Below are 25612 nucleotides of genomic sequence, written 5' to 3'. Positions count from 1 at the left end.
CTGAGTGAAGTAAGTCAGAGACGGAAAGACAAATACCGCATGATTTCACTTAGGTGCTGGATCTAAAAGGACTAGACTCGTGAAACAGAATGACTAAGTACACTGAAGTTTAGGAGAGCTGGGTTAAATTATACACAGTTTCAATTAAGCGGGAGGAACGAATGAAAGAAGTCTGTCTTAAAGCCTGGCAAGTAAAGTTAAGGACAAAGATTTAAATTCCCACAGTCCCTGAAAAGTACCTATCGGAGTTAGAGAAATGACTCAGCCAGGGCGCAAGCTCTTGTACAATCGCGAGAGCTGGAGTTCAACCCCCAGCATGCATTTAGCAAGCTGGGTAGCCAGCCTCTATCCACAGCACGAGCTCTGAGGGATCTGACACCCTCTCCGGCCTCAGAGCACAGAGGCATGTGTATACACCCATACAGAGAGGTGCATATACATAATTCAAATAAATATTGGAATTAAAGTTCTCTCATTTAAAATTGCTTATAGGATAATAGATAATTTTAGTAAGCTCAGGTGAATTACTATACCGTGTGTGTGTGTGTGTGTGTGTGTGTGTGTGTGTGTGTGTGTGTGTGTGTGTGGTGTTTAAACATCAGTTGTATACAATAAAATATGCAATTTTACTTATCAATTAAAAATTAAAATAATTTTGAGCTTTATACTCATGAATTTCCAATCTAGGATTAGCAGCTAATTTTCAACAAAACTGTAAAAGTAAACCTTGTTTTTCTGGATAAGAAAATATTTACCCCATTAACGCATAAAAACAGAGGGGAAAGAGCAGGATGACCCCATCTTCACTTTTCAAGGGTTCGCATAAGAGACAGGTGGTGACTGCATTGACTCACACGGATGCACATCAAGGCAATTTCAGGAAAGAAAAGATAAGCAGCCATATTTCATTTCTTCGGCATCATTTTAATTTCAGCAGCCTCCACTACTATTTGCTTTTCCTGGAGCCCAAAACCAAAATGAGAGCAAGCACTTGCAAGAACACAGAAGCTCCCCAAACAATAATAGTTGTAATATTCCCAGTTGTCCATCCAGCATCTATCGTCATATAGCCATCCAGTTATAGAGTCAGAATATCAGTCCATGTTAGAAGCAAGATGCAGGAACTCTATAAATAGGATGTTGTGTTAAGATATAGACTTGGGGAAGGGAGGGAGGGCATAGGCAAAGCCATTGCCTTTGCACTCACCTGGGCAGGAAGCTGGGAAGGAGGTATAAATGGCGGCCTCCAAATGCAAACCTCAGCCCTACACTTTTCTCTCACATCATTTAAAGCACAGTGTGACAGGAAAGGCTGGCAACCCCGGCCACAGAGCAACACACAGGAGAATGACAGGTATGTCTGGCCTTTCCCTGGCCCAATCTTAGGGACATAGAACCGGCTGCTGTAGCTAGGCACTGTGACTCGTGCCTATAATCCCAGAAGTTGAGAGGCTAAGGCAGAATGATCAGCATGAGTTTGAGGTCAGCCTGGCCCACATGGTAAGAGCCTGTAACCCTTTAAAGGGGCGAATGCCTCTATGTCCACCTTCCAAATCTCTGAATTTTTCCTGTGGTCAGCCCCAACTTAAAACAACACCTAATGAGATACTGGGAGGCGTTTCAGCGAGGGACAGAATCCACTGGTAAAGATGTTCCTCACCAGACACTGAGCACCAGACATGAAGCCAGCAATTTCACTTCTCCGTCTCTATGTCCTCAACGTTTCTAACTGCTGATGGATAGCACTTAGTGTCCACATCCTTTAAGCCTGCCCCGGTTGAGCTGTGTTTGTCTTGTACCATCACGGTGACTTGGACTTGTCTCCTCTTTCTAAGTTAAAAAGAAAAAAGTTTGAAAAAGCGACCCAGGAGATCATGGCTTCCCTTTGCCCCTCTCTTCTAACTTATGAGTTACAAAAGAAAAGGCACCTTAATAGAGAGGTAATTTCATCCAAATTTCCTTGAATCCCCAGACATCTGTTGACTGCCTTGCTGTCAGAAGAAAGTGTGTCCTTCCAGCTGTATAGTCTACAGGGCTTTCATTTGTCTACCATGTTTTAATATCTATTAGTAAATATTAATCTAAAAGGATGGATTTAGGGCACAGATCCCAGTCCTCTTGTCTTTTCTAATTTCCTAACACGGGGAGGGCTTTTTTTCTCTTATAAACTCCAAAATAGGTGAGCCAAGGGGTTCATCTCTCTGTCCGCACTGATACATGACCGTGTGCCACCCAGCAGGGGATGCGGTTTCTTTTCAGATTCTTCTGGCAAAGCCCAGAATGTGAGTTGACCCTCATCTGCCGCAGGATGTGAATTCTAACCCTACTAGTAACTGCATCTTGTTGGTAGAGGACACATCTCTTCTGTGTTCTTGATTAATAAGAAGAAGAAAACCACTCTTTATTGTGTGTTTTAATTATATCTCAAATTTCCTTTCAGCACCACGGAGCTAGACCTTGACAGAGTCCAGCCATCAGCCATACATTCATATCTGAAGTCATCCAAATTCAAAGTAAAACTCACAGCAGACTGAGTCCAGGAGGACAAAAACAACAGAAACATTGCTCGGTGGGTTCTGAGCACTGGGACTGCAGTGAGCTTGAATCTCACTCGTGTCTTTATCAAGATGCCTAGAATCCTTCCAGTCTGAAAAGACTGCTCTTGAACCATTCTTTCAAACAAGAAACCTAGCTTCAGCCTCTCCTATGACTTGGGGGTTGAAATCTGCATCCACTTTGTCTAAGCTTCCCTGGCCCACTTCCTGAGTCTTCAATCTGCATCTGAGAATTGAAAAGATTCCTTCTCACTACAGCAGACTCTCCCATGGTCTCATTCTTCAGAGGTGACTTCTCTTGGCCTTAGAGGCACCAGCTCAAGGTGTTCCAACCCTCTTACCTGATAGGAATTGCAAATGTGTGAATTACATCAATTCACATTCTGCTTCCTCCAAAGATACAGCTCAGAAAGAGGCTCTGTGTAAAGAAGTCTAATTTATCCTTTTACACTTTGAGACCCAGAACACAATGATGACTGAACAAATGGAAAGTCTCGAATCGAACAGCAGGCTCTTGGCCTGTGAAGGCAGGTACTCCGTGCCTCTGGATGACTGTGCCAAACCCAACAGGCTAACGTAATTCAGGGACTTAGATGTACTGAATTTTAAACAATCCAGACATCTATGATTTTACAAGAAATCTTCCAGACCCAAAGTAGGCTTAAATTATGTTAAATTCTATGTAAGTCAGCACAGAGACCCCTATTGTTATGGTCTTCCTCCAATTACTGTGGCAGACAGTTTGACTCTCCTACACGTGACTTGTTGTCCGAGATGTACGTTCATTCATTTTTCGCAGTTTTAACTTTTTTGAGATGTTATTCATTGCACGTTTGTGCAAGTGTATGCAGTACCCACAGTGGCCAGAAGAGGGCATTAAATCCTGCAGATCGCAGTTACAGACAGGAGTGAGCCTCCTGTGTATGCTGGGAACAGAACCCAAGTCTCTCTGCAGGAGCAGCAAGTGCTTCTAACCCCAGAGCCACCTCTCAAGACCTCATTTTTCATTTTGTTAAATCCACATCTTAAGTCTATTTGAAGAACTGGGGAGCAAAGAGAAGACTGGAGCCACATCGGGTAGAACCTCTGTGTATTCAAAATGACACGTACAGCTAAAATTCTTAAAATGGGTCTGATAATCTAAGAAGGTAAGAAAAGAGAAAGAGTGTTGAAAAACTGATATACAAGTGAAAAAACAGCAAAATTAATCCAATCACATTAAATAGTACATTAAGCATAAGGATACGGACAGCCCCTCTTAAAATGTAGATATTGATTAAATAATAATAATAATAATAATAATAATAATAATAATAATAATGCCTAAAAAGCTAAGACCATCCTATGTTCTATCATCAAAAAGAAAAACATATATTTAAATGTTAATATAAAGATACATATAGGTTTAAAATAGAAGAACTGAAAAGGACATACCATAGAAACTCAGCCCCCAGAAAACTAGATATGGCTTTACCAGCAGTGGATTACATCAATTTCAAGATAACAAAAAGCAGGTGGCTGGCTCAGTCAATGAAGCACTTACAGTGCAAGCTCAAGTACCTGGCTTCAATCTCCTACACTCATGTTAAACAACAGCAAGTTTAGTAACATACATTTGTAATCCCAGTGCTGAGGCAGACACAGGTAGATCCCTGGAGTTTGCTAACCAGCACACCTAGCCTATGTGGCCAGCTCCAGGTCAATGAGAAAGCTTGTCTCAAGGAAAAGGGGGATAGGGCAAACAAAGATGGACAGCACTTGATGAGCGACACACAAGACTGTCCTCTCAACTGTGTGACACACACAAACACTTACACACAAACACACATACATGTGAGCATACTTCTACACAAAAAATAAACAAGGAAGGACAATTTATAATGCTGAGTTAATCCATTCATTAGGATGACATCATAATTGTAAATGACTGAGCAGCTAATAACAGAATATCAAAGCATAAAAACAAAAGCTGAAGAATCGAAGAACTAATTTCTTCTTCCTTCAGGAAACAGCTCAGCAGTCTTGGGTGGATATTGTATTGAGAAGAGTGCTCTATTAGTCATGGTTCTCAAGAAGAAAGGAATGAATAATAGAAAGATGGATACATGAAAGTCCTTAACAGGGGGTATTGGCTCATATAATTGTGGAAGCAGAGACTTCTCACAATCTGTTATTGATAAGCTAGAGACTCAAGAAAGACGGTAGCATGGCTCAAGTCTGAATAAGAAGTCTGACAGTGTAAGTCTCTGTTGATATCCCAAGGCCCAAGGACCAGAGTACCTGAGTCTTTCAAGCAAGAGAAATGGACAGTCTAGCTCAAACAGAGCTTCTCTCATTAAAGCTGTCAATGGATTGTTGTAGTTTACCCATTAAAAAGCTAACTTCTCCCACAAATGCCTACAAAGACACACACAGAAATGTTTTACAAGCTATCTGGACATCCCTTAGCTCAGCCGAGTTGACATATGAAATTAAGCTTCAGAGGTACAGATTACACAAGCAGGCATAGCATCGTTTCATTCAGGAACAGCATCCCAAATGTTTAACAGCTAGTGAGGCCCAGGTCTAGGAATTCATATCAGACAATCGACAGAGTGGGATTCCCCAGCCTTAAGAAGCACTGTTGCTTTAGGGACTGGTCCATAGCAGAAGGAAGAAGGAAGCTAGGTGTGGGGGGGATTGGAATGACAAGCATCTAACTGCTAACAGTTAACAAGGTTCCACAGACACAGCTACATGAGATTATCACTGACTCTTACTGAGAAATCCGCCTTGTCGACAAAAGTCTTTTATTATACTGAAAGTTTCTTAGAAACAAGATCTGGGTTTAATTCATCTGCTCTATCCCGGTAGAGAGCCCCCCACCCCCACCCCACAATAGAAACCTCATAAAGTTAATTTAAAGCAAGAAAAAAAAATAGTTGTCTTTTTTTTTCTTGGTTCAGGAGACACATGTGGCGACGTCTTCGTTTACATTCAGAAAGACGACACCCACCGCTGCACTGGGTTTGCTCTTCCCTCACAATGGCAAACACCAAAACTAAGCAAAACATATTGGGATGCCAGCACCTTCTGTTGAACAAGTTGTCTATAAAATGCTGTTGAAAGCAGCATATGTTTCTGATAACTGTAAGACACAGTATATTTAAGGGCCTGGAAGGGATGTAAATGCTGAATATTAATGCATTTGAAGTCTCATTTACATTGGAAACTGATCTCTCTGCTGAGCAAGGTGATGTTTGCCCACAATCCCAGCGCTTGGGAGGTGGAGGCAGGAGTTCAAGGTTATTCCCTGCCTATAGAGTTGAAGGTCAACTTGGGCGACAGGAGACTCAGAAATAAAGAAATACATATCTATTGTTCTTTAGGGTAATTCAATTCTTTCCAAAACAAGATCACCCTTTTGAGCCTTTACTATCGAAGAGGCTATCGTAGTGAGACGATGGGTTTTCTTTTAGTATCCCTATAGAAAGGTTAAGATAGCAGTACTTCCTCTCGAAAGAAAGGAGGTTTTTCAAAACGAAAATGAGACTAAGCTCTAAAGCGATATAAGGCAGCTGTGGCTGGCTGGTCACTAATGGACTAGAAGCCTGAACTCTCAGCCTGATGCTAGGCAGATGAGCTCACTTATGAGCACGGAAAACAAGGAGGGGAGACTCCAAAGTGAAGCCCATGAGTACAAAGCTTAAGGGGGTCTCTGTCCACTGACTCTCTGCTGTCTCCATTTCCCCATGGGTTGAAGTTTGTCCTGTGCAGAGCTGACTAGCCAGCAACACTTTCTGAGATCCATCTACCACCATCTATGGCCACTTGGGAATGCAAACTCCATGCCTTCAGGGAGAGGTGGCAGATATGGGAGGAAGGTTAATAGAGAAACAGAAAGAAGGAAGCCATTGAGTAGATCTTGGACGATGCCCAAGCATTATCCCTAGTATTCCCTGAGGCCTGCTAGTCCATGACCTAGAGAACATACAGCTGTAGCAGACACCACGACAGTCCTCTGCAACCTCAATCCACAAGCTTGATTTACAAGCAGCTTCCTGCAGCCTCTGGCTGTGGTTTGCAGGTTAAGCATATTCATGGAAGGGAAAGAAAGGTGAGGACTGATGGAGTTGAATAATCGAAGGACAGAGGTAACCTGTAAGTAACTAGGTCCATAACCTGAGGTCCTAGAAGGGCTCAAATCTTATAATCGATTAGACATACCTCATGTCCACGATCTACTAGTTAAGCAACTTTGAGTATGCCACTTAAATTCTCCAAATTATAAGTTTTCTCATCCAAACTGGGGTGGCAGTCGGTCTAAAAGACAGAGAGTGGCCATATAGGCTTTGGCCCTAGTCACTCAATCGAACATTAGCATACCTGTGCATCACAGCAAAGCCTCACAATAAATGGTGTTCATTCGCAAGTCATTGCCTGGCAAGCTAAACTCATGAAAACAAAGTTGCTATAACCAAAAAACAGCACTGCACTCCCTACCCATACTGAAGAAGATCTGTGCATATGCCTGCAAAGCCTTGTGGCAGCTATCTGTGTCTGCCTTTTCCTCCCGTTGTCACACAGGAGCCTCTAAAAGGCTCCGAGTCTCAACTCGAAGACAAGTCGCCTTCTTCCTTCCACTTTGCAAGGACAAACCTGACAGCAACATAGGACCCATGTAGATATTTAAACAGTCTGCATGACACAAGAGCCTTCAGCCCAGCCATGAAGGATAGAGTCTGCCACAACATCCACCACACAGATGAGCCCTCAATTAGTACAGGAGCCAGGAGTGCTGGGCTCGACGGAAAGGCGCATCCCGGGCTCTGCCTCTGCCACCAGCCACACTATGGGGCATCCATCACAGTAAGTACCTCGAGGAACACCACCTCTGATACCTCTTCATCGGGCGGCCAGCAAATGAGGCACTAGATTAGGTCTGACACGGGCAGAACGTGAGACGAGCTTGGCCGGGTGTAATTAATTGGAACTCCGCCAGCTTGACAAATTGGAATGATGAATCTTTCTTGTATGAATAGGGAAAAATGCATAATCAGTCAAAGATTTCGTTAGGACAGCTTTTCTCTGACTCCCTGCCACAGCTAAATCCATTAAGGCAAGGAAACATCACTTGAGAAGAGGCTATGTCCTTCATCTGTTCAATTTATGACTTTCTAGTCTTGAATTTATGGGAGAAGTCAACTCAGATTTGCTTGACTTTAAGGGGAGAGAAGGGGTTTGTCTTGTGAGTTTAAAATGTAATTTGTCTCCCTTGTGCTTTGCCTCAGTTGGAAATATGAGTAGGCTTGGGGGGTGTATTATTAATTCTTGAAGGTATTTTGATACTAGTCAAACCGAAGGGACTGCCTAGCCTCTATGGAGATGATAGTCTGCTGAATGGAAAAAAGACCCACAAAAATTTTCTCACCAGTCTTGTCCTTCACCCTCCTCTCTGGATCACCATTTACAGAGCATAGTCATTTCTACAATAAGTGGGAAAGGACTTCCTCTCTTAATTGGCAGGGGAGAGATACAGTTTCGATCTGTCCTGCATCCAACTTGGTTCAGCTTGTGAAGTGAAAAGCATCAATTAGGTGATTATCTGGCTAATTTGACAAATAATAATAATAAAATCAAACAAAATAAATCAGCCTTCCTGTTTAAAATAAAAAAAAAACTTTTGAATTATTGACCAGAAGAACAAGCTAGTTAAACCCAAGGGAAAAGGGCGATGTTTCCGAAGAGAAAAAGAGAGATATCTCCCAAGCTCTCACTTGGGAGCCTACAGCTATCAGTCACCTCAGCAGCTTACGTTGGTGGGAGTGGTTGCTTTTGTTGTTTAATTTCTGAGACAATAATATTGCCTACCCTTTCAGCTAATAAGGAAGCAATCTGGTTGTGGTTTTGTTTGTTAGTTCTTTGTGAGAAAACACCTACAGCTTTAATAGACAAGAGTTGATCATGCCGGTCTGTGTTTCAATTGCTACCTGGATTCTTTTCATTTAATATAGAGTAAAATGCTTGGATTCTGCTCAACATAAAATGATACTAGCAATCCCATGAACAGACAGGCACCAACATCCCGACTCATTGAGGCAGGACCCTCCTGGTACCCACCAGCCTCCATTGCCTGCCGTGTGTAAGAAGGTACTAATGAAGGTAACTCTGACTTCACTTTGGGGTAAGAAACATGAGGTTCATCCGTGCACAAAGAGAGAGGGATGGAAGAAAATAGTGAGTAGCCCAGGTTATGCCACAAGCAGAATTGGGGCAGAAGGACAGTTACAGAAACTTCTAAAAAAAATCTGTCACTTTTTCTGCGTCTCTGCACCAGTAGAAATGTCCTATAAAAGAAGAGATCTGTGAAACTTGTTAAATAGCACTTTAGAAATGGACTCTGCCATCCTGTAATTTGAATCACACCTTAACTTCAAGTGGCAAGATGTCACTTCCATCCTCGTAAAAACTTTTAATGTTCAATGAAACTTAGAAAGGAGAAAGGGGGAGAGGGAAATGTCAAAAGGGGCCTTTCATACAGCTCTTTCAAAGGTTGTAGAGACAGCCACAGGCATGCACACTTTTTTACAAGGGTGCAGGAGAGGAGGGACCCCCAGGGAGGCCACTGAAGTTGCAATTAACAAAGAGAGCCATGCTTTGCTGGCGGCATCAGAATTTACACTGAGGAAAATGATCATCAAGCAAACTGGGGCCATTGCTAACTGAGATTCTACTTGCCTGAGTGTGGCAGAGTTATTGAAGAGTGGCAACCTTTTCCTTCTCCCATCGTCTTTTCCCTTAAATGTTTGTCTAAACCAGTTTCATCTTTCCAATCATTGTGACACAGGAGAAACTGCCTCTGGAGTAATGTTTCATATTTTTTTAATCACTGTATTACCATATGTTACCTAATTATCCCCATAGCAAGAAAGGAGAATTTAAAACAGAATTCAGGGAAGTTAAAAGATAGACCCGGTTAGTTGTACTGTGGATAGGTAGCTAAAACCCAGAATAAAGGTTTTCGGATTTCATGTGTATCTTTTCCATAAATGATATCACTGTGGTGATAGAATTCGCACTGGACTCCGTGGCCAGATTCATCAGACTGTAGACATGGAACCTTAGACAGACCATGTCCAGTCAACGTATTTGTTCATCGTAACCAGGACTGAAAATGAGCGAGGGCAGCTCACTCAAAAAGGGTGACCATGTCCTCTTTTGCTTTCTACCCAGCTGGCCCATTCTGTCATTTAAAGGCAACTGTAATGGTGGGGAAGGCTTATAGGGTACAGAGGCATCATAGCTGGACCATCAAAGTAGAGCATATAATGGGGACACAGGCAAGGGGACCATAGGGGATCCAGAAGTGCCAGATATGCTCGATCTGTGATATTAATGAATAACAAAATCCCCCGGGTTCACAGTTCACAGAAAGAGGGCGGAGCCCCAAATAGGCTGTACAGAGTCATAGTCCCCCCCCAGGGGGGACTGTAGAACAAAGTAGATCATGACCCCTGGGAGGGGCACCCTGGATGCTTGAAAGTCATCAGGAACCAGCACTTAGTTCTCTGTTTGTCTGGCCCAGCCCAAGTCTGAGCTTCAGGAAATTATTAATCTTAATGCTGTGCCTCCTTCTACATTGACTATTCAACCAAAGTCATGGGATGAATTTAGATGGGGGCTTAGCTGGAAAGAACCCCAGAAAGGTACATCCACCACCTCTTCAACTGTAGTTTTCCTGAGGGAACATTAACACAGAAGTGCTGTCTTAAAGAGAGTGGGAAAGAGAGGAGGCAGGTTCCAATGGGCCCGAGAAATCATGAGGTACAACATAGTAGGAAGAACCTGGACCACAGCATGGAGAGATGAGGCCGTGAGTCCATTCAACCACTCAGCAGCTTAGTTAGGCAGAACACCTTTGAACCACTATCACCTCACACGTCAGACATGCAACAGAGTACAAATAATTGATGGAGTAGGCATGTCCGTCATGTCTCTCCCAACTCATGAGTCTTCAGTCCCAACAGCCCCTTGACCCCAGCCAGAACCCTGCCTCTCTACACTCCTGTGTGGCACTGAGTCAAACTTGGATCCAGACTGAATCTAGGCCAGAGAGTGTCTAGGGTTTATAGATGCAGTAGGCCATGAGAAAAATGCACTGCTAGGCTGTGTAGAGGTTGATGTCAGGGCCACCACTGGAGGGCAATCTTGATGAACAACAGTTGAATGAGCAGCTAAACGAGAAACAAAGGAGGACTTGTTTCATTCCCCACTGGGGTTATGGAGTTTGTCTACGCCTTATGATAAACTGTCTTTTCACTCTGAACCTCTCTGAAGGAGTTGGGGGCCTAGATTCAGGTACTCAAAAAAGAGTAGCAGTAATCATGATGTACATGTAACTGTGGCTTAAGATGTTTCCAGCAGTGATGAAGATGGCTTTTAGGACATTGGCTGATTATGTACAAGATCAACCTTGTCCTTGGTAAAGCCACCGATAGGTCACAGACTGGTCCGTACAGCAATAAGGCAAATGCACCACATGTATGCTTCTTATGAATCACGAGATCCTTAGATTCCATCCCAGACTGAGTTCACCAAGGCTGGCACTTCTTACAAAATGCCCAAATAATTTTTAGGTATGTGAAGATCGTGAGACACAGCTCTAAGTGTAATGCTTTCCCTGGGCCACCAGGATGGCCTTGGTAGATGGCTCCCCACTCATCCCTCATAGCTCTATCTGTAACTTCCGAAATCTGAGGGTTTCCTTACAAGGACAACTTGCCTGCCAGAAGTGAGCCCATCTTCTGTCTGGAGGGAAAACTGGACTAGACTTCTCAAATGTCACTCATTGACTGTTTGATCTTGGACACGTTGCATGGCCCCACTAATTTAGAGGATTTACAATCTATTTCTCAGATTATAAACCCTCAAAGGATTCTGCCCAGACACCAAATAAATTTGCCTGTTAAATAGATGCTGCGGGCTCTTTCAGTCCCCACCATCCTCAACAGTAGTGCAGGTGACTTCCAACGCGCAGAGAGAGCTAATTTAAAATTAGGCGGCTTTCATCTTCTGAAAACCTGAGTTTCAGTAAATCAGAAGCAACTACCTGCCCCAGGGGATTGGGCACGGTTTAAATTTTTCTATTATAGATTCCACAGAGTGACAATAAAATCAGAATACTTATTTTCTTATCCATTCATTCATTTGATTGGTCTTCCATTCACTTTTGCCATCCTTTTCCTCTAGGAAATGGAGTCAGGTAGGGAGGTTCAAGTCTTCAGGCACAGATGAGAAGAGTCAGTCGATTCTGACTCTTGGGGTCATATTACTTAGTTCCTTTTCAAGAGTTTGATGTGAGCCGATAGCCAGCATGGGCTTTCTGGCCCCCAACACTGAGGCAAGTCTTTCCCTTCCTCAGCATAGGGACCCTAGACCTTGTAGCCACCCAGAGATTTGGAGCATCCCAAGCACTGACTCTTATACAGAAAAGTTGGCGATGTCTTGGGTCTCAGATGTCCTCTGCATAAGCATACCTACCTAACCTACTTGCACCATAAGAAAAAAAAAGAAAAGAGGTTGATTTATGGTGAATTAAAAGTGAGTAGAGGGCTAACAAAATTTTTCAATGGGTAAAAAGTCTTGCTACCAAGGCTGAAAACCTAAGCTCAATTCCAGGGATCCAAGATGATAAAAAGAAAGAATCAACTCCTGCGAGCTGTTCTTTGTCTTCCACACATATGATGTGGCAAGAACATGCATGCACACGTGTGCATGCACGCACAGGCACACAAATCCACAATTAAAAAATGAGGGCATGCTTTTTATAAAATGGTAAATATAGATTGAAAATGACTCTTGACAGTCCAACCTGACTAGAAATTCTTATTACCACGTGAGCTTGTCTGAGCCACACGTGTCTACTAAAATCTGAATTGTCTAGGAAACGGGAATAGTGCTCATTTTGAAGGTTTGTTTTATCAGTCATTTGAAGTCATCGTTATTCATTGAAGGCACTTGTACTATTTTTTTTTTTTTGGTTCTCTTTTTCGGAGCTGGGGACCAAACCCAGAGCCTTGTGCTTCCTAGGCAAGCGCTCTACCACTGAGCTAAATCCCCAAGCCCCGGCACTTGTACTATTAGTAGCTACCAAGAAGCCTCTGAAAAATGGAAAAGACACCGAAAGCACCCTTGAGACACTGGGTGTGGGTCAGTAACTGGACAGCAAGTGAACCATTGTGTTTTCCAAAAAGAAAGACCAGACACTGAAGAAACGCACAGAAGGACGATGTGGTAAAGTGCAGACTCATGCAAAGCAAAGCGAGTTTGCCTCAGAACCCCACTGAAGTATGAATTAGGGTAAGATGCAGTTAGTCCTTCTACACCCATCAATTTTACCAAGTACAAATTGAAAACCACCCAGGCATACTGTTGGGATTGTACTGAATAAGTGCGGGCCATTTCTCTGTCATTCTATAAGTTTAATACATAGATATTCTAGCATATCAGATACTATGTTTCATCTAGCAAGGACTTAGAGTATGCAGGAAGATGCACATAAGTCAAGTAAATACTGTGACTTCATATATGAGGCTTAAACATCTACAGATTCCAATGACCAAGGAGGTCCTAGAAGCAGTGCCCTCAGTATGGACTGTATTTGACTTCTGTAATGCATTTATATTGGGGATTCATCTCAGCAATGTGCTAGTCACCTCCTACTCCTGTGTCTTGTCTTGGAAATCAACACAGGCAGTGTGTGTCTTCAAGTTATTCACCTGCACAAACAGTGGTGCAACTGTTATAGTGGCAACCAACGGCTTTCTGATTGTATCTAGGGCCTACTCCATAGGAAGAAATTTATGCCTGGTACTGTAAATCTGGACAATAACCCATGGCTGGGAGCTCAGACTCCAGGGGGAACCTACTACTGTCATTTATTTAATGTCCATGGTATCAATTGTCCTATAAATGTGTATCTCCATACCCATAGATTAGATCTCATCAGAGAAGTTTCTTTGTGCAGTGTGTAGCAGTTAACTTAGAAACTGGTTGAAGTGTGGAGGATAAATGTCTATGAAGTTCTGAACCTTAAATGAAATCAATCTCTCTCTCTCTCTCTCTCTCTCTCTCTCTCTCTCTCTCTCTCTCTCTCTCTCTCATATACACAGAGAGAGGAGTCAAGTATCAACTCATTCCTCTCTTACAATAATTGGTAGATCCAGTGGTACTATTCTCTTGCTAGAGGAGTTGTGTTCATCAGATAAATAAAAAAGAGAAACAAGGTGATGGCTTTTATTGGAGAGAGGATGGAGATATAAAAAGTTAGTAGGAAGCTCTGATAAGCCTTAACGAGAAAGGAACAGAGAAGACAAACGCTATTTTCATCATCTTTCTCAGGAAAAGTCTCTGCCTTCCTATATACCTACTCCCTCTCAGGGTCAGCAACGTTCTTGCCAGAGATGGCTTTTCCTTCAAACACGATCCATCGCTGAAAGCTGGGGTGCTAGATTGCAGTACTGGCTTCTCTACTCTTCTACAAAATCCCAAGTGCCCAGCACTCCGTTCCCTTCTTCTTTTTAACCTTCATCTACAGTTCCCATGTAAGTCACCAAGGCCTGATTATGGTGCCTAGGCATGTCAGGAGGAAAGATGATGAATAAATTTGGTTTTATTCAAGACATATCTCTCATTAAAAACAATGCCACTCATGCCTCAAGCTGTCTGAAGTTCATCTGCTTTCATACAAACAGGAATATATGTGTTGGTCTGTGGCCTTTTAAATCTTTTCTTCCATACTTCCCTACCTGTTCATTTAGTCACCATAGATTGGTGCTCCTCAGCCTCAGATGTCAAGGTGCACATGCACCTAGATGTAATTGCCATACCCACAGGGAGGACCTGGATTGTCCAATCTTTGTGCCATCTTCATCCTGTCATGCCTCCATGAGATGCAGCTGTGAGGCTTTTTCTCAATTAGTAATAGATGAGGGAGGGCTCATTGTGAGTGATGCCATTCCTGGGCTGGTAGTCCTAGGTTTTATAAGAAAGCAAGCTGAGCAAACCAGGGGAAGGAAGCCAATAAGCAGCACCCCTCCATGGCTTCTGCATCAGCTCCTGCCTCCAAGTTCCTGTCCTGTGTGAGTTCCTGTCCTGACTTCCTTCTGTGATGAACAGCAATGTGGAAGTGTAAGCTGAATAAACCCTTTCCTCCTCAATTTGCTTCTTGGTGATAATCTTTTGTACAGGAATAGAAACCCTGACTAAGACATCAAGAACTCCCTCCAGTTTAAAAAGACAATGGTCCCCACCTTCCAATTTTCATTCTTTGTTTCATCTATGAGCCAGTTTCCTTTGAAAAAAAAATAATCTAGTGATTCAAACTATCTAATACATCCTCCATTCACAGCCTTGGTAGAGCTCTGTTGGACTGGCTTTACAAATTGTCCCTGCCTTCACACACACACACACACACACACACACACACACTCTCTCTCTCTCTCTCTCTCTTTCTCACTCTCTCTCACTGGAAGATAGAGACAGAGACAGAGAGACAGAGACAGAGAAACAGAGAGATAGAGAGTCAGAGAGACAGAGAGACAAGGACAGAGATGGAGGGAGGTGGGGGGCAGGAACACAGAGGACCCAAAACATTACCTACCTTGCAAGATGATTCCAGAACCTGAAAAACAACTAGAGAAACAAAAGAATTATTCAACTATGCAGAAGGTTTCCAAATTAACTTTTCTCTATCACACTGCAAAATTAGGCATTCATGTGTCAAACAAAGGACACTTGAATGATTTGGTTGAGATGTTAAGCCCAAAAATTCATATTTTGCTTTGTTTTCAACTGTGCAAACAATTCTATCATGGCTGTAGAGGTGGCAGGTCTTTGGCTAAATAATACATCAAAACCTCTCTTAAAGAATAATAGCAAAAATTAGAACAGATGCCCCCCACCAGCGCCCCCTCCTCACCTTAATCCTGTTTACCTTCATTCCACCTCCAAATAGGAAGCTCTGTCTTCTGTATGTTCTCTCCGTCTTACAGTGTTCCAGGACACATCACTGACCTACGACAGAAATGGTTTTTCATACAATTCAGTAGCCATGTATACACAGAGCTTCAATGTCACACAAGTTCAAACCCAATCATAAGCACTTTGTCTTTGTTGCTGTTACAACTTGATGTGGCACTGCATGAAACCAAGAGTACATACATCTCAATAGCTTGCTTGAGTGAGAAGTCAGGCAAAATCAAGTTTGAGCATCAATTTGCTGCATTCTAGCCATGACTTCAGTAGACTCTAAGCCTCGGTTTTCCCATCATTAACCTTTAGGTTTACCTTGAATATTTCAGTGACCTCTAGTGATTTCATGTCTAGCATTACTTTTCCTGCAACATTTTAAGGACGTTTTAATAAACATCAATACATTCCAGCCCACAGACTTCTCCTTCCTTTGCAAATACTCCTTTCTTTGAGAGGATGGCCAAGTATGTTACACAGTTAAGCTATGTCCCTGTTGTTGATGAAGCATTAAATATGACTGATTGTAGTTATCTGAGGTTCCCAGGAGCCTACTATGCCCTTATCCACTTGGGAGGACAAAGTAAGCTTGCTTACTTTGAGTAAAAAGAAACCTGAGAACACATTGGAAGCTTGACACAAAACACGCAGCAAAGATTTCAACGGCTACACATCCCAAGAGAAAACCCAGCCAACCTAAGGTAGTCCTTTCTACATGATTTAGCATCTGATGGCTTGCAATGTCTAGCCAGGCATGGTGCCGTGTTTTATTACTGGCCATTGAAAATAATTAGTTGGTGACCCAGAAAACTGATATATAAAATCCTTTTAATCACTAATATGGCTTTCAATTACACAGCATAAACTTATTAACCTTTTTACTGCAGAGATTTGATTTATGAAATTTATCTACATTATCATTATGAGAAGAGATAAAAAGTATATTATCCAAGGTGTTGGCACTAACAATAAAGAATTGCTTTTCCCTCTCATGGACACATAAGTGGCTATGGCTGCCTATTGCTAGATCTCTATAGAATGGTTTGATTCTGGCAACTGCTCATTTATTGCTAGCTGAAGACCTACTAAGTGTGTGTGTGCAAGTTTGTGTAGAGTAAAGGTCAAGCCCTGCAGCATGGTTCCATTTTAATACAACCCTTACCCAGTGTTTTTGGTTTCATTGCCTAAAAAATTCAGTTCACAGCTGAATGAAATGGAAGTTCAAAGTCATATGCCGTGTGAAAGGCAATAAAGGAAGAACGCAGGCATGATGGGAGTGTGTGGAGGACAGGAGCTGCTGGAGTGCCTTCTCTGAGGAACTGATGGGGGGGGGGGTGCTGCAAAGTTTGTACAAGCAGATGATGCATCTGGCTGGCTGGAACTGGAAAAGATTTGGGGGTTCTGCTTTTGTCATTTTGATTGAGGGTGGGGAGGGTTGTATGAGTGTGTGTCTCAGAGATCAAACCCAGAGCCTTGAGCATTCTAGTCAGTGCTCTAATACTGAGCTATACTACCAGCCCAGGGGAGTTTTTAGGGTATTTTTATATTGGTTGATCAGTTAAATATTTCTTAGTCTATTTTAACAAAACAAAGAAACTTGAAGTGACTCATAAAAATCATATTGAACATATAGTTCCATGCTTTAGAATTAAGAGAAACATGATCTCACAGAGGATACCAGTTTGGGCCCCAACATCTACATAGAAACTTACAGCTGTTCCAGTTTCAGGGGATCTAGGTGTCTCTTCTGGGCTCCACAGAAGTGAGGGTAGTCCACTTACATACACACGGGCAAAACACTCAAAAAACATAAAATAAGAATAATAAATCTTTAAGGAGAAAAGAAAGGAAAGGGAAGGAAGAAAGGAAGGAAGGAAGGAAAGAAGGAAGGAAGGAAGGACTAGAAGGAGGAATGAAATAGTGGGAACAGAAAATAAGGTTAATCCTACTTTGACAGAGGTAAACCATCCATTGAAGCCTATGGCAGAAGGAACTGGTCAATGACTCAATGCTGTGCTCAAGGAATTCTGGTCACCAATGGCTGTGGGTAGGTTCCATATTCAGAAACAGTGCTGTGTTTGCATGCTTCAACCACTATTACAAATAACTGCCAGAATTGACTTGCAATAAACCCTGGAGGAAGGATTTATTCAGGCTCGCTGTTTTGGAAATTTGGCTCACGGATACTTGACAGTCGTCGTTTGGGGCCTATGTCATGGCACCACATAACTGCAAGGAATCTGTGGTGGAACAAGCTGCTTGCCTCGTGGCCAGAACTCAAGAGATATGATAGAGGTGGGAGAACAGATGGGAGCTGAGTCCACAGTCTACCTGGACAGCATCCTCCCAATGAGTTGAAATTTCCCATGGAAGCTTTAAGCTCTACCCCTCAAAGCCTCATCACCCATTCAAAAGAGAGACAAATTTATACCAAGGACATATGGAGAGTGTGAGATCACAGGAGCCTAAGGGTCCATAGGTTTTCTAGTCTTCTGATGAGCCCTAGATCAAGGTTTTAGGAAATCTGGGCTAAGAGGTCTGAGTGTCAAAACCTATTGTAACCAGAGATTGTTTTCATCTATTGTGTATATAATATTCTGCAACCTGTTTCTTTTGAGGAAAGACTTGTCATGCAAATGTAAATGGACTTCAGTCCATCTCAATCCATTGAGTTTGCAGATGAGGCAGGCCAAGGCCATGGGCTGGCAAGTGACCACTCTAGAGCACCCCTTCCTGTGGAAATGCGCAAACCTTTGGCAAGAGGGGTGTGGACCAAAGAGTTCAAACCCTGCTCTGTTAGCTTTGTGGGTGACTTGAGTGTTAACTGATGTCTGGGGAAACTGCTCTGTACATAGGCAGTGTAAGCACCTGGTCTGATTCCCTGTGACTCACTTCACATATTTAATGTGTCTCTGTTCCTTGGTTTCTCCTTAGATATTAGCTGTTCACACCTTACTTGAGCTAAAGGGAATTACATTCTGTCTTTGTTTTGCCTGATTTCTTCTTAGTTCTTTTGCAAATGTCATGGGAATATGATCAGATTCAGCCCCCTCCACCAACTCATCACAGATACACACTCCTTTCCCTACTCGCCCAACAGCATATCCTCTTTTATTTTAAAACCCGTCAAGTACCATTTTGCTACCAATATACTCTTAAGTGCACGGTCATATAATATGCTTGTAACACAGGCGATGTGCTTGCATGCCAGGGGTCACAGATTTAAGAATGCTGACACTTCCTTTCCCGGCAGTCATCAGTTGCCAAGAACCCCTTAGCTAGAAGTAGTCCTTTGAGCCCACCTCCCCTCTCCATTCTTGGATCTTGTCTGGCTTGAGCTCATACAGGTCTCTGTGAATGCTGTCATATCTACCGTAAGTTCATATGAGCAACTATTCTGCAGTGTCTGGAAAGCGCTTGTTTCCTTGTAATCCATTGCCTCTGACTCTTCTGTTCCTTCCAATCCTTATCCCAGGTGATCCCAGAACCATGGGAGTGGAAGTGGGAGCTAAATGTCCCATTTACTAAGTGTGAACACTCCACAGTCTCTCACTCTCCATACATTTACTGGGTGTTGATTAATTGTTATCTATGGCAAAAAAAATACCTATGTCATTTGTCATCTACTGCAAAAAAGAATACTTTTATGAAGGTTGAGAGAAGAATTAATCTGCAGGTATAACAATAAATCATTAAGAGTCGGCTTAATACTGTGCCCATTTAGGAAAGTAATAGGACTACACTTTCCCCCAAGGCCTATGACCAGTTCAGCCACATGTTCTTGGCCCTAATAATGGTGCCAGCTATGGGCTTCAATTTGCGGAGCAAGACTTAAATCTAATAGTGGTTGGTTACGCCCAGGACGTTCATCCACTATTGCAGCAGTGTCTTGCCAGGCCAATTGTTATTATAGCTTATTATAGAGTTGACAATTAGCTAAGACTAGTGATTTATTTTATCCTCTGGTAGCATGCATAGCACCTCCAACATTATAAAAGCTATCTAGCAGGGATGAAGCTTCCAACTGAGTACCAGCTTGATCTCTTCATGTTCTATGACTCAAGGGTTGGTATCTTCAGTGATAGGGATTACCAACAAAAGTCTGGATGGCCACCAGGAGCAATAGTGAGGGCCTATAATGTTTGAGAATCTATGGGACATCTCTGGCCAACAACTCCAACTGAGGTGACACATTCCTGTCCCTGGCACTGAATTTTTTTTTATTTGTTATCCTATAATGTGTCATAGGGGGATTGTTGCACCATTATAAGACAATTATAATTAAACTCTTATTAGGTATGTATATTTGTATATTTTAGGAAGATTCTATAACAGTACATTACATCTCTAGTTTTACTTACTAGCTCCATTCCCTTCTCTGCCCTGTCTTCCCATCCCTTTCCCCATTTAACCCTTCCCGTTCCACTATTGCTTTTTAGGTCTTTATACCACTCTGTTCTTTCTCTCATTGCTTGAAATTCAGCTCCCTCCCTTACTTTTTGCTGACCTCTTTGGTTATTCCAAATAGAACACACATCTGAAAGTTCGAAGCTAACATCCACAAATAAGAGAAACCTTAGCATTTGTCTTTCTGAATTTGGGTTACCTCTCAGTGAAGCTCTCTTAATGAAATTTCAACTTGCCGTGTGTTTATCCTATTTATGACAAAGAAAGACAGGAATTCTTCCATGCAGGAAACCACAGTTTTCTTCAATTGCTTACTGAGAATTCTGTACCTATTAATCACAGACTAGGTATCTAGCACTATGTGTCAAAGCACAGACTTTGACAAAAGCCAGCCTGAATTCAAGCCCAACTCGGGATCTGTTTAGCTATCAGGGCTCATTAAATTCCTAATTTCCTATTTCCCAACTTTGGAACTACGATGTTGCCATGAGGTTCCATTGGGATACTAACCACATATCACTTAGCAGGGTGCTTAAAATACAGTAAGCCCTCCGTGAATGCATTTTAGCAATCACTGTGACTGCATAAGTCACCTTGTCACGATTCTGCTGCCATTAATAGTGACTGTATAGGGAGGAGTCAAATCATTTTAGGAGAGAGTCATCCCTTGGGGTCATTTGGGAGATTGGTGCCAGCACTTCCTTCAGGCACCGAAATCTTACGATACCTTTTGTATAGAACCTATGCACACCCACTCATAAACTTTAAATTCTCACTAGATTATAACACCTCGCCCATGGAAATGCTTTGTGAGATTGTCCGGGATGATGGCAAGGAAGAAAGTCTGGATGTGGGAAATACACATGCAACTGAAACACGCACACCTTTAATCAATGGCTGGCAGAAACTCTGGATGCAGAGCACATCAGTACGGAAGAGACCAGCTGGATTTTGTGAAGCCAGAGCTTTTTTTTAAAAAAAAATCAATGGCTCTACGTAATCCAGTCAACGTCTTACTCTATTCACAAATCATCATTTGTTCAGCTGGAGTAATTATGAACTGTCTGGAAATAATACAGTAAAGACCATCAATGACAATTAGAGCTTAAAGAGTCCAGTATAGACTCGGTGATGAATTTTGGATCCTCTATCCTACTAAAACCTATTTATTACAGAAAACTCTGGAACCACTTTACCATAAGTAGACATCATTTAGTGCTCAATTACAATGAAATTCCACTGGAAGTATATATTAAATGCAGAACATCCACGTTAATACCAGGAGAATATGGTAAGATTGATGTTATTGCAATGGGTACCAGATGAATATTAAGTACCTCTCTTAAACCTTCCACATTCCTGGGTTCAGGCATACCTATTTCTTTGCTTCTATGATCTCTGTTTCAGAAGGGCTTTTGGAAAGAGTTTTATTTTTTTTTAATGAAGGCAGGAGTTATGCTCCAGGTCCATTTTTATTTACTTTTAATCTAGCTTAGAGCTGGATAGTCCTCAAACATTGATTCATCAGGACACTTTATATAATGTTATTAAGATCACAGACATCCCACCACCATCATCAAAAGCAATTCACTTCTAAAGGGCTATAGATCTATGTAATGAGAAAATTTGTAAAAGGGGGTGATTTCAGACCAAGTGCTGAGAGGACATTTTAATAGTCCCAACATGGATTGAACTTAGTGGAGCAAAGAAATTTCAGCTAAAGAATTAGGAGCTTCCTTGTTCAAAACTTGGGAGTGTTAATGGCTGGGGTTGGGTTATGAGGTTTCTGTTAATATCCTATTTCAATACAGGTTACATGAGCAGAGAATGAACTTTTATCTGGGGTCATTTTTGCATTAATAAAAATCAATTAAGTTCTTGCTATGTATAAATATGAACAAATAGGGGGTCTAATCTCCACTATAAAATGTGATGTCATAAAACTTTAAATGGAAGCTATGGTTTTTCTCACCATCCATCACACCATTTACCAACCAACCAACAAGTGCATTGCCCAGAGTGCAGGGTGGTGAGTCAGCTGGCTTCCTACAATATGCCCTTTGTTCATATCACAGCTCAACCCCATACCAATATAAAGTATTTTTCTCTTTGGTATAATTGTGACAGCAAACTTGTTAGTTGTCATGGGGATAAAATGAGATGCAAGGCCTGACAACTGCTGGGTGAGACTCATCCCAAAAGACAATGCCCTGGAGCTACCTGCTTTTGCAGACTCTAGTAGCGGAAGCCAATGACTGTTCTTTTTTTTTTTTTTTCGGAGCTGGGGACCGAACCCAGGGCCTTGCGCTTGCTAGGCAAGCGCTCTACCACTGAGCTAAATCCCCAACCCTGACTGTTCTAATATAATCCCAGAAATTCTCACTTCTCACCTTGGTCTATGATCTTCCCGTCTAGCTGAGGAGAATAGATCAGTCCTTTGAGGGTGATCCATGCCGACTGTCAGCTTGAGTGGGGTGAGAGTTGCCTAGAAATGGGTTAAGCTCACTTCTGGATGGGTCCAAGAATGTTTTCTGAGAAGAGCAAAGCATGAGACTAAGAGAGTGGGAGCCACCCTAGGATGGTACCACCCAACGAGCTCAGTGCCCAGTGAAAGAAAAAAGCAGAAAACAGGCGTTTGCTCTGCACCCAAGTGCAACCCACCTGGCGTTATCTGAATTTGCAATATCTCCCTCAGGCTGCACACCTGAACACTTGATCTCCCATAATAATGCTGTCCTAATGGTTATGAAACATTTGGAACATGAGATTCAGTGAAGAACATAGACCATTGACACCAGGCTTTTGAAGACTACCTTACCAAGGTCATACCGTTTTTTTCTAGGCTAGCTTCCTATTTCCTAGTCTGCTTACCATCCTCCGTGTCTTCTCAACTGTGATGGACTTCATATCCTCCAAAACCGTGAGCCAAAATAGCTCTTCCTCCTGAGGTTGCTTCCATCGGACATCTTCTCACGGTGACAGGAACGATGATAGACATGCTGTCTTGAGCAATGCATGCTTTGCAGTTGTACTTCCCCCTGCACATCAGAGCTCAGATTCTTCAGCATCTGGAAGTGGAACAGCCCCAACTATTGTCCACATGCCTTCCAAGCCTGAGGCCTCACTGGGGCCCTCTTCATTCCCTGTAAATTCCTGAGAATTTTAGCCTCTTGGACTGAGAAGCTGATGGTTTCCACAGCTCTATAGCTTGTAGATACTCACTATCCAGATAATAAAAGTCAATTCCACAAACCCCTTCTAACTGTGCATACTAGAACACGTAGTATATACCCTATTGGTTCTGTTCCTAGAGAGATCCCTGACCAATATGGTACATACTTTACATTTGGACCCATTTGGTACTGACCCAAGATGTCCCTAAAGTTTTCCACAAGGACTTAGGCAGGGCTTGAGACTTGACTGCACTAGAAGGAGATGGTCAAGTAGGAAATTTGAAGAAAAACTCTAAAGAAAGTTCTAACCTGTATAATAAAGCTGTCTGTCTGTCCTTGGAGGAAGAGAGAAGTAATGGCTGGTATATTTGTTTAATCCAGTTTTTGTAGTAAGCTCTAATCCTCACTCACAAAGTGGCTAGTTTCATATAGAAAACCCCCATCATTTTTATGTTTCTCTGTGGGGGTCGATGGAACATGAAAGGTAGCTGGTCCTCAGCTGAGCTAAAAGGCTTTGAAGTCCCGGAGACCCTGAAGGGATGGTAGGGGCCTCGCCTGCTCCCAGGCAACAGAACCCATCATGTAGCCACAGGCCCCCCATTGATCTGTGGCCATCAACCATGTAAGGGGACTGCCCCAAGCCCTTCCATGTACAGATGAGGCATCCTCATCAGACCAAGACAATAGGAAAAGAGATGTGACCTTTGGTCATGTAGGCTCAAGACTGAGATCTCCATGCTAATGAGGTACAAAGAGGTCTGGAGGACATTGCCAATAAGATTCCCTTCCCAGACATCCCTCCTTGCAAAAGGTATTTAATCTCAGGCCCACCCTGAGAAGGGGGGGTTGTTTTACACATCCACCTTTTGACATGACAATAAATGCCTTAGAACCATGGATTGCGTCTTTTCACCAGGATTTGCCACGGGGAGCAATGGAGAAGACCTTTGCCTACAGGGCTGCTGTAGCGAGGCCTTATCCACAACTGCCACCAGCCAGCCATTAAGCCAAGGACAGTCTCCATGGGACTAGCCGGACCTCCCTTCCCCCAACCCCCATCCCCAAGAGGGCCCCTACTCAATTCTCAACTCTTCCACAACTCCCAACAGTGCCTGGTTGTCCATGAACCTGAGAACCCCATGGTCCTGAGACAGCTTAGGCTTTCCCACGCTTCAGAGTGCACTTTCCCACCCTGTGTGTGGTGCCTCAGTGCTTCCCTACAGCCTAACACCTGCCCCAGCACAGGGTGAGATAAGTGCAGTCAAACTCTCCACGTGCACGCTCGAAGGTATGTATATGTGGAAGCCAGAGGTCACTTTGCCACTTTTTTCTGTATTGTCTGAGAGATAATCTCTCCCTGAACCTGGAGATGGTTATTTTGGCTAGATTGGCTGGCTAGTGGCCTCCGGGATCTGCCTGTCTCTGCATCGCTATGGTTATAGACATGGGTCAGTATGCTAGGCTTACACAGGGGTGCTGAGGATGCAAATCCAAGTGCTCGCACTTGTGCAACTAGCACCCTGCTCACTGAGACAGCTTCCTAACCAAAAGCATCCATTTTAAAACTCGGGGGAAACCCTCACATTTTAAAAATCTTGATTTTTGAGGTTTGCCTCACAAGACTCGGAAGCCTGGTTCCCACAGCCCAGTGGAGCTGAATCAAAGCTGCTGTTTACAGCTTTCCACAGCCCCACGGGTCCTACACTCCTGATTTTTACTTCAATAGCTGGCTGGCTCTGTGGCTTTTGATTCCAACACACAGTTACACTTGACATCAATGTGTGCTTTCATCCAGCAAAGCCTCCAATACTGGGAAAAGAAATGGAATCACCATGCTATCCTATTTGAAGAACAGTGGTCCTCGGGACAGTCCCAAACCCAACAGCACCAGACCCCTACCCAAGTCCTCCTGAATCAGAAGACCTAGAAGTAGGGACCAGCAGTATGTTCTGATGATAATTTGGTGTATTATGTTGAATAAGGAGAAACTAAGGCACACTACACACATACCATTTCCCTGCAAGGACATACTCACTTGGACCAGATCTACTTGAACTCTCCAGGGTGTCCTTAAGGGATTTAAGAGGTTGGCCATTTGGTTACCTGGCAAGCTCTGCATAATCTTCTTAGCACAATGAAGCAAAATGAAGCCACATCCACAGAAACGTGACAAGGGAAAAGCACAGCACTGAAAAATGAAATATGTGTCAAGTCCCCAAAGAAGTTCATTACCTGAAGGACACATTATCCCCTTCTCTTCCCATGAGTCAGCAGAGGGAGTAGTCATTCCTAATTGGTTTACGGCTTAGTATGAAATATTAGGATGCCACAGGATGTGATGACACAGCTGTATTCCTGAGGGGCTGGCTGAGATGAATCTGTATACAGCAGAGACAGGTGGAGACAAAGGAAGCAGGTGGAAATGGGTTGTAAATACACTGTAACTTAAAAAATAATGGGGTGTTTTCT

General features: G+C 42.8%; 1 long non-coding RNA gene across 1 annotated transcript; it reads right to left on the bottom strand.

The window, feature by feature from the left end:
* Positions 1-903: 903 nt before the first annotated feature.
* LOC102551020 (uncharacterized) lies at positions 904-23038 on the bottom strand. The gene is made up of 5 exons (XR_015647064.1): positions 22842-23038; positions 22361-22501; positions 15529-15608; positions 15196-15227; positions 904-3695 (listed from the first exon to the last, which is right to left on the bottom strand). It is a non-coding gene; the product is annotated as an uncharacterized LOC102551020 (long non-coding RNA).
* Between the last annotated feature and the right edge of the window lie 2574 nt (positions 23039-25612).

Source organism: Rattus norvegicus, chromosome 1, assembly GCF_021556685.1.
Source record: "Rattus norvegicus strain SHRSP/BbbUtx chromosome 1, alternate assembly SHRSP_T2T, whole genome shotgun sequence".
In the NCBI taxonomy this organism is placed as follows: Eukaryota; Metazoa; Chordata; class Mammalia; order Rodentia; family Muridae; genus Rattus; species Rattus norvegicus.
This window is presented reverse-complemented; position numbering and strand designations above follow the sequence as displayed.